This window comes from Etheostoma spectabile, chromosome 12, assembly GCF_008692095.1.
Source record: "Etheostoma spectabile isolate EspeVRDwgs_2016 chromosome 12, UIUC_Espe_1.0, whole genome shotgun sequence".
In the NCBI taxonomy this organism is placed as follows: domain Eukaryota; kingdom Metazoa; phylum Chordata; class Actinopteri; order Perciformes; family Percidae; genus Etheostoma; species Etheostoma spectabile.
The window spans coordinates 12299078-12307965 of NC_045744.1; positions in this window are offsets into that span (position 1 = coordinate 12299078).

The window sequence follows — 8888 nt, forward strand, 5'->3', positions numbered from 1 at the left end:
ACAGTACATTCCCAGAACACACTGCTATGTGGATGTGTCATTTGCCATTGCATAATAAACAGACATTCTGGGAAACAAGAAGTTCTAGTAAGTGAGCTTTAAAGGGACTGCCAGTCCACGTACATACCATACAAGTGAACCAGATCAAAACATTTCCAATTTTTGATTGTTATCATTTATCCTATTTATTACACTAAGGTAACCACCACTTATTCCATTTATTAATCATCTCCCCAATTATTCCTGAATTTATTTAACATTTATGACAAAACCAACAGTTTTTCTTTCACTATTGATGATTTCTCCCTCTCACCCTCCCCCGAGGTTAAGAGTTGGGGTGTCATCCTTGACAACACACTATCCTTTCAGCTCCATATCAATAACATTTCCCGGTCTGCCTGCTTCCACCTGCGAAACATCAATCGTCTCCGCCCCTCCCTTACCTCCCAGACTGCCGCCCTCTTTGTCCACAGTCTTGTCACTTCCTGTCTGGATTACTGCAACTCTCTCCTCTTCGTTCTCACTCACAAATCCCTCCACAAACTTCAATTGGTCCAGAATTCAGCTGCCCGCATCATAACTCAAACCCCCTCCATCCACCACATCACTCCTGTCCTCCAACAGCTCCACTGGCTCCCAGTCCAGTTCCGTATCCAATTCAAAGTCCTCCTGTTTGCATTCAAGACAAACCACGACCTCCCCCCCCCCCCCATATTTGTCTGATCTCCTCCAGCGTCCCGTCCCTTCCACTCCCTCAGATCCTCTTCCTCCATACACCTCTCTGTCCCCTCCGCCTGTCTCACCATCACGGGGAGCAGAGCATTCAGCCGCTCTGCTCCCCGTTTCATTACCACCTCAACTCAGAAACGTTGATTCATTCCCCCATTTTTTAAATCACTCAACCAACTTAACAATCAACTCAAAACACATCTGTTTAAAACTGCGTATTCCACTTGAATGTCTATTGCTCTACCTTTTTTTGTTGTTATTGTTCTATAGTGTTTTTTTGCTGTTTTTAAAAATGTCTTATGCATGTATACCCTGTACGGCATCCTTGAGTGCCGAAAAAGGCGCCTTGAAATAAAATGTATTATAATTATAATAATAATAATTATTATTATTAGTACAAGGAACACGACTATGATTTTGACACCATATTTAAAGACAAAGAAAGCAGATGTGATGCAAATTGTGGTGGGAGCAGCCAAGCATGATTCACACAGATTCTAGAGAACATTGAAGTTGGCCGTTTTAAATTCTTGTCCATTTCAGCTTGATTGGAGACTGTATTGTGTAATATCCACAAGAAAGCTTTCATAATGCTGACTTAGGTTGTCGCAGAAATATTCCTGGTTTTCCCCTGAGATTGTTTTTTATGAGTTTTATTTTGCTACTCTTAAACAAGAAGGCCTTTACACACATTCTGTTGCACACATAGATGTAGATGTTAAATTACGTTTAATAAAATGGTTTGGGGCTTCTTGCCTCCCCGCCTTTGCTCTACGGTCCCACTCTGACTCTTTCCATACACTGTGTGCAAACTTATAAGGCAAGTTTTATTCCTGAGGATTTATTGTATTGTAACAAATACATTGCTCACAGTTAATCTGTTAATAAACCTAAAATCTGAAGATTTAACAAAGTAAAAGTGAGTTTTGGCATTCTCTGGAGAATATCTGAGTGCAGAATTGTTAGGCCTCTCCGGGAACCATCACCTTATCGTGGTGGAGAGGTTTGTGTGTCCCTATGAACCTGAGGGCTGTGTTGTCTGGAGCTTTGTGCTTCTTGTAGGGTCTCCCATGGCAAAGAGGTCTCAGGGGAGGGGCCAGACCAAGAATGGTTCAAAGACTCCAATGGAAGAACAAGGAAGGGATCGAGGGACCCCGCCCGGAGGAAGCCCGGGGCCCCCGTCTGGAGCCAGGCCCAGACGGTGGGCTCGTGAGCGAGCGTCTGGTGGACCGGGTTTGCCACGGAGCCCGGTCGGGCACAGCCCGAACAAAGCGACGTGGCACCTCTCCCTCCAACCCATGGGCCCACCACCTGTGGGAGATCCAAAGGGGTCGGTGCGCTGTTATATGGGTGGCAGCGAAGGTCAGGGGCTTCGACGGACCAGAACCGGGCGGCAGAGGCTGGCTCTGGGGACGTGGAATGTCACCTCTCTGTGGGGGGAAAGGGGCCGGAACTTGTGGCGGAGGTGGAGCGCTACCAGTTAGATCTGGTGGGGGTTACCCCTACGCACAGTCTCGGTTTTGGAACCGTTCTCCTGGATAGGGGTTGGACTCTGTCCTACTCCGGAGTTGCCCATGGGTGAGGCGCCGGGCGGGTGTGGGGATACTCACAAGCCCCCGGCTGAGCGCCGCTGCGGTTTGGGGTTTACCCCGGGGCCCAAGGGTCGCCCCCCTACCCCGCGGGTGAGGGGGGGAAAACTCTGAAGTTTTTTGCATTTTGCACCCAAAAAAGAGTTCCCAGTATTCGGGGTTTTTGGAACCCTTTAATTTGGGTCCCGATGGGGGCCCAGTAGGGGACTCCATGTTTTTGGCCCGGGGGGACTTCAAAGCAAAACGTTTGGGGAATGATGGAAAATATTGGAGAGGCCCTATTTTGGGGGAACGGCCTCCCTGATCAAACCAGAGGGGTTTCTGTGGTTTGGGCTTCTGTGTATTTATGGATTGTCCCCCACAAACACCAAATTTTTTAAAATAGGGGGCTCTAAGTGTATTGGTACCCCGAGCACCCTAGGCCCCAAAAGGGCAATGGGGATTTTTAAAACGTTTAAACTGATCTGGGGGGCCGGATGTTTTTGGAAAACCCCCCTTTGAAAAAGGGGGCATAGCTGTCCTGATCACCATCTGGTGGTGAGTTTGGGCAGGGGGGGGGGGGGGAAGATCTGGACAGGGCCGGGGAAGCCCAAACGGGGAGTGGGGGGTAAAATGGGGAACGGTGGAGAGGCCCCTGTCCGACCGGGCTTTCAACTCAACCTCCCCGGGGGAGCTTTGTGCTCCCATGTGGAGGGTGGGGTGGGGATTGGGAACCCGATGGACAATGTTTAAGTTCCATTTCAAAGCCCGCGGCGGCGAGCTGTGGTTTTTGGGTTTTTGGTTTCCCCAAGGGGGGGTAAACCCCCGAACACCCTGGTGGGGGACCCGGGGTCAGGGGAACCGTCCGACTGAAAAAGGAGTTTTTTCCGGGTATGTTGTTCCCCCGGGGGACTCCCGGGGCAGTGCAGGGGGACCCACGGGCCCCAAAAGGGGTGCACCTCGGGTGTGACAGAGGGGAAAAAGGGGGGGTGTGGGAGAAGTTCGGAGAAGATTTTGGGAAGGGGGACTTTGGCGGCACCAAAGGGGTTTTTTTGGGAAAAAAATTCGCCACCTCCGGAGGGGGGAACGAGGAACCCTCCAATGTATACCGTAAGGGTTGGAAACCCTTTTTTGCCTCAACTGAGGAGGTAATAGGGGGTGGAAGGAGCAAATTTTAGGAAAACCCCAAATCCCGCTTTCCCCCCCCTCTTTGGTTTGGGGGCAAGGGTGGAGGATTTTTTGGGGGAGTCCCTCAAATTTCCCTGGTGGAATTTGGAGGTAGTCAAAAAAACCCACGCGGCAAAGCCCCGGGATTTATGGAAACCGTCCCCAAAAGCGAAGGCTCTGGGTGTGGGGGGGCTTTTCTTGGGGTTTACACGCCTCTTCAAATTGCGTGGAAGTCTTGGGAAAGGGGGCCTAAGGAGTGGCAGACCGGGGGGGGGGTTCCCCTCTTCAAAAGGGGGACCAGAGGGTGTGTGCCAATTACAGGGGTATCACACTTCTCAGCCTCCCTGGTAAAGTCTACTCCAAGGTGCTGGAAAGGAGGGTTCGGCCGATAGTCGAACCTCGGATTGAAGAGGAACAATGCGGATTCCGTCCTGGTCGTGGAACAACGGATCAGATCTTTACTCTCGCAAGGATCTTGGAGGGGGCCTGGGAGTATGCCCAACCATCTCATGTGTTTTGTGGATCTGGAGAAGGCGTATGACCGGGTCCCCGGGAGAAATTGTGGGAGGTTCTGCGGGAATATGGGGTGAGGGGGTCCTTCTTAGGGCCATCCAATCTCTGTATGACCAAAGCGAGAGCTGTATCCGGGTTCTCGGCAGTAAGTCGGACTCGTTCCAGGTGAGGGTTGGCCTCCGCCAGGGCTGCGCTTGTCACCAATCCTGTTTTTAATATTATGGACAGGATATCGAGGCGTAGTCGGGGCGGGGAGGGTTGCAGTTCGGTGGGCTCGGGATCTCATCGCTGCTTTTTGCGGATGAGTGGTCCTGATGGATCATCGGTCTGTGACCTTCAGCACTCACTGGATCGGTTCGCAGCCGAGTGTGAACGGCGTGGGATGAGGATCAGCACCTCTAAATCTGAGGCCATGTTTCTCAGCAGGAACCGATGGAGTGCTTTCTTTGGGAGGGGAGTGAGTCCTTACCCCAAGTGAAGGAGTTAAGTACCTTGGGTCTGTTCGCGAGTGAGGGGACCATGGAGCGTGAGATTGGTCGGAGAATCGGAGCAGCCGGTGCGGTATTACATTCGTTTATCGCACCGTTGTGACGAAAAGAGAGCTGAGCCAGAAGGCAAAGCTTCGATCTACCGGGCAATTTCGTTCCTACCTCACTATGGTCATGAAGGGTGGGTCATGACCGAAAGAACAAGATCCAGGGTACAAGCGGCCGAAATGGGTTTTCCTCAGGAGGGTGGCTGGCGTCTCCCTAGAGATAGGGTGAGAAGCTCAGTCATCCGAGAGGAGCTCGGAGTAGAGCCGCTGCTCCTTCGCGTCAAAAGGAGCCAGTGAGGTGGTTCGGCATCTGGTAAGGATCCCTCCTGGCGCCTCCCTAGGGAGTGTTCCAGGCACGTCCAGCTGGGAGGAGGCATCGGGGAAAGACCCAGGACTAGGTGGAGAGATTATTCTCCAACCTGGCCTGGGAACGCTCGGATCACCCAGTCGGAGCTGGTTGATGTGGCTCGGGAAAGGGAAGTTTGGGGTCCCCTACTGGAGCTGCTGCCCCCGCGACCCGATACCGGATAGCGGATGAAGATGGATGGATGGATGGAATTGTTAGGTACGGAGCCCCACTAGAGTGAGCGACCCGGAAGTATGACGCACTTCCATCACCAACAAGCAAGAGGGCAGTCAGGAGGACTTCTACCCTTTTTCCAGGCGGTAGTGATTGGCCAAAAGAATGCCAGATAGTTACGAGTTAAACTCATAATGCTACAATCGTCACGTTCTCCCAGACCAAGGCAAAACTTTCCTGACTGACTTCTACTTTTACTTTTGGACTGCTGGTTCATAGACCGTACGTCTCTTAACAATTAACTTTAAATGCTACTAATTTGAAACAGCAAATACTGAGCTTAGGGGTTCATTACTGAGCTTGGACATACATTTCCCAGACTTCTTAGTCACATAACATCCAATTGTAAATCTTTGCCACTTTAAGGTATATTTTTGTTTTTTGCTTATCTTTTATATTTTTTATATCTATAACCAGACCTGCCCAATTGCATCTATATCCTTTTATCTGGTTAATGGGCTAATAACGCGTCCTCCCTCTCCATTTTAAAAGCACTACACTACAATACACAACTACTACAATCTCTATAGCAGCAATGACACACACTCCCACAAACACCATACACAGCCAGATAGTCTAATAGTCTACACAAAACTGTTGTGTACTTAGCAGCGTAAATGTGCTATTTTGCTATCTATTTTTATAAAAAAATATTTTCAAGCTGCCACCAGATGCAGTAATAGTCCAATCATTTGCCCTGTGTGTCATTTAGTTTATTACACACAAGGTCTTGGAGATTTTTGTGAGCAAAATAAATCATTTTTCATAAAAAATACATAATCTATTTGTTTCTGTCTAATACTGTTATATCTAAATTGTAAGCAGCGTATTACAGGTAAGGCTAAAAATGAAACCTTGTAATTACATTTTATTTTATCAACTATAAATGGTAAATGTAATCACAATACAAATGATAATATCTCATTTTGTGAACGAAAATAAGTCCCCCTTAGCATTTATATTTGTCTCTCCATCTCTCCCGTGGGCACTGGGTCTCTTTAGTTCACAGCCAACACACAACTGGCCATCTGATCGCACACATCACCACACACACCAACCTATAAAAATAATACAATTTTAAAACGTAGAAAAGGGTTTAGTTCAAATGATTCACATAAATAACCTTCCTGCTATTGTAACACAACTTTTATAGTCAGACATGAAGTTTGATTAGTTTTGCTTTTATTTCAGAAATTTACACTTAAAGGGTTAATACTGTGGGGGCAAACTTTAGTGTGTTAATAAGTGAATGTGAGTGAATATGTGCATGCAAATTAGTTTCTGTTACATTCATTGTCTTAATGTGCTGTATTGCTGCAAGTCGGTCCTCATTTGCCCATAGTTTTAACCCTCAGCTTACTTGCGTGCATGGTCATAAGGGAGAGAAAGTGTTGATGTTGAAATACTACCTTAAGCACACTTATCTGAATACCCAATGATAGTCTTTTCTTTACCATAAATGGTTTGTAATTGAATTAATTAGTACCGGGTAGCAGAAAGTATGATGTAGTTGATGGTCCAAATTGATTACAAATTGATACGTCCCTTTTTGAATATAAAGTTACATTCAAAGAGGAAGTGGTTCTTTGAAACTGAGAAGTGTACTGTGAGCACACTAGTGTTGAGTAAGAGGTCAAAAAGTAAACAGGTGAGATGTGCTGGTACAAATTGCTTAGTTGACAAAACAAATTGTGTGTTTCAGCACAATTTGGCAAAAACATTTCCTCTAAAGAGTCTTTGGCCGCCTCCAAATAAAAAAAATCTTGCCACTTTTGTCCAAACTGAATATAAGTATCTTGCTTGAATGTGGTATTAACCATGATTTAGGGAAGCTGGTTAGCTTGTAGTAAAGGTGCTTCTGGACTACAGATGTTCAGATAGAAACGCTGGTATCGGAATCGGGAAAAATTGGAGTTTATGCGCCAATCCGAGCCCATGTAATAAAGCCCTAAAGAAAATATATGTTTGTAGTAGAGTAGTTTATATTATTTTCCGTTTTAACTGACTCAAACTGGATTAAAAAAAGAAAATTCAGTAGTGTTAATTTTTTGAGTTTGTTCATGTTTCACAAAAAGTTTAACTTGAGCCAGACCGACAACAAAGATAGAAATCATATTACATCCATACATCGATAGTAGTATACAGTTATTAAAACATAATAAAATACCAGAATTTCCAGCTGCATATGACTAAGTATCATGTAGGGCTGTGACGATAACCCCATCACCGCAGTACCAGCAGTGACGCAACACTACTGTGGTGATGACATCTTCACGTCCACCACCGCATTTTTTTAATTACTTTTTTCCCGGCAAAAGTTACAGGAGAACTGATATTGTGTGATATCAAATATTGTGAAAGCAGTCATTGTGTAGTTATCCTCATCAACTGTCTTCTTTCTTATATTTAAGAGATTGTGGTGGAGAAAATACTTAAGTTGCCCCTCACTTCAGCCTTGCACAAGAGGATGAACAGTCCATAAAGGCCATATGGGGGATTTGTTTTGTGTGTCTGATTATTATGAATTTTTTCTTAAGGTAACATTTTATACAATACACAGTAGTAGGCCTGAACGATATTGTGTTTTAGCATCAACATGTGCGCATGTACGATAGTCACATCGCAGGACATTGCAATGTTGACACTAATCCTTTTTTGTTGCTTGGTAGAAAAGTAAACTTTCACTGTTCTCGTTTAACATGATCATTACCGTCCAACCTTTTTAAGAGAGGTAGCCATGTGGGCAACGTGTGTATGTGACGTTAGACCGACGGGGTTTATTCTTACGGTAAGTAAGGCTCTCCGTGTGTAGAAAAGTACCGTAGGCAATAGCTGCCGCTGACAGAGTGATGCGTCTGTCTTTCTCTATCACTCTGGCAGCGGCTAACGCCCTAACGCCCTAACGCCAGCAACCAATCGGAATATAGACGTCCTTCACGCTGGCTGATTCCGGAGAAACATACAATGTAAACTTTCGTTCCTGTCAAAACATTAATTCTGAGGACAAGCTCATAATTGCCGTTGCTGGGTTGCCTATTGTTTATGTTATAACGTTGTTTGTACATAGGGACCAGTAACGTTACCTGCCGGTCACATCGTCTCTAAACGGTCCACTCACAGTGAAGTCCTCCTCGCATCACTAGGTTAGTCTGGCGGCTGTGTGCTCTGCCTGCACACTGCTGCGGCTCAGCGGCTAACAAGCGAGCTAACTGCTAACAGACACCTCTGCGACCAATTAACAATACAAATTCTGTCATTATATGTGTAATTTATAAAAGGTTTCAAGTGTCAGTGTATTGGGAATGCAGTGGCTGCTTGTGCTTCTCTCACAATCGAACAGAGAACGCTGCCATGTCAGAGCGGCCAAAGTGTCAAAAAGCTTCCTCGTACTTTTTGACAAGCGTCCTTCACAGGGCAGCTAGAGCTCCTTTGCAGCTCAAGTCGGCGGTGGTGTGTTCATACGGTGACAAAGAATGGTTCACATTAGAAAAGTTCTTTTTCAATTTTATCTTCTATGTAGATGCAATCCCCTACAAGATCACAGCAGTAGTCAAGAATGATTTATTATTTCTAAATAGAGCTATTTATGTCATCTTTTAAAAATTAGTTTTTCTTTTTTCATATCACAGGGAAAATAAATATCGCACTGTCATTTACTTCAAATATCATGCAGGCCTTCAAGGTAGGGAGGGCAAAGACGTTTCACTGTTTTCAGCTGAGGTGGACACATTAATGTTACCGCTGCAGTGTTTAACATTCCACATTAGCCTAGCAGCTAGCGGAATTTCCTTCTGCT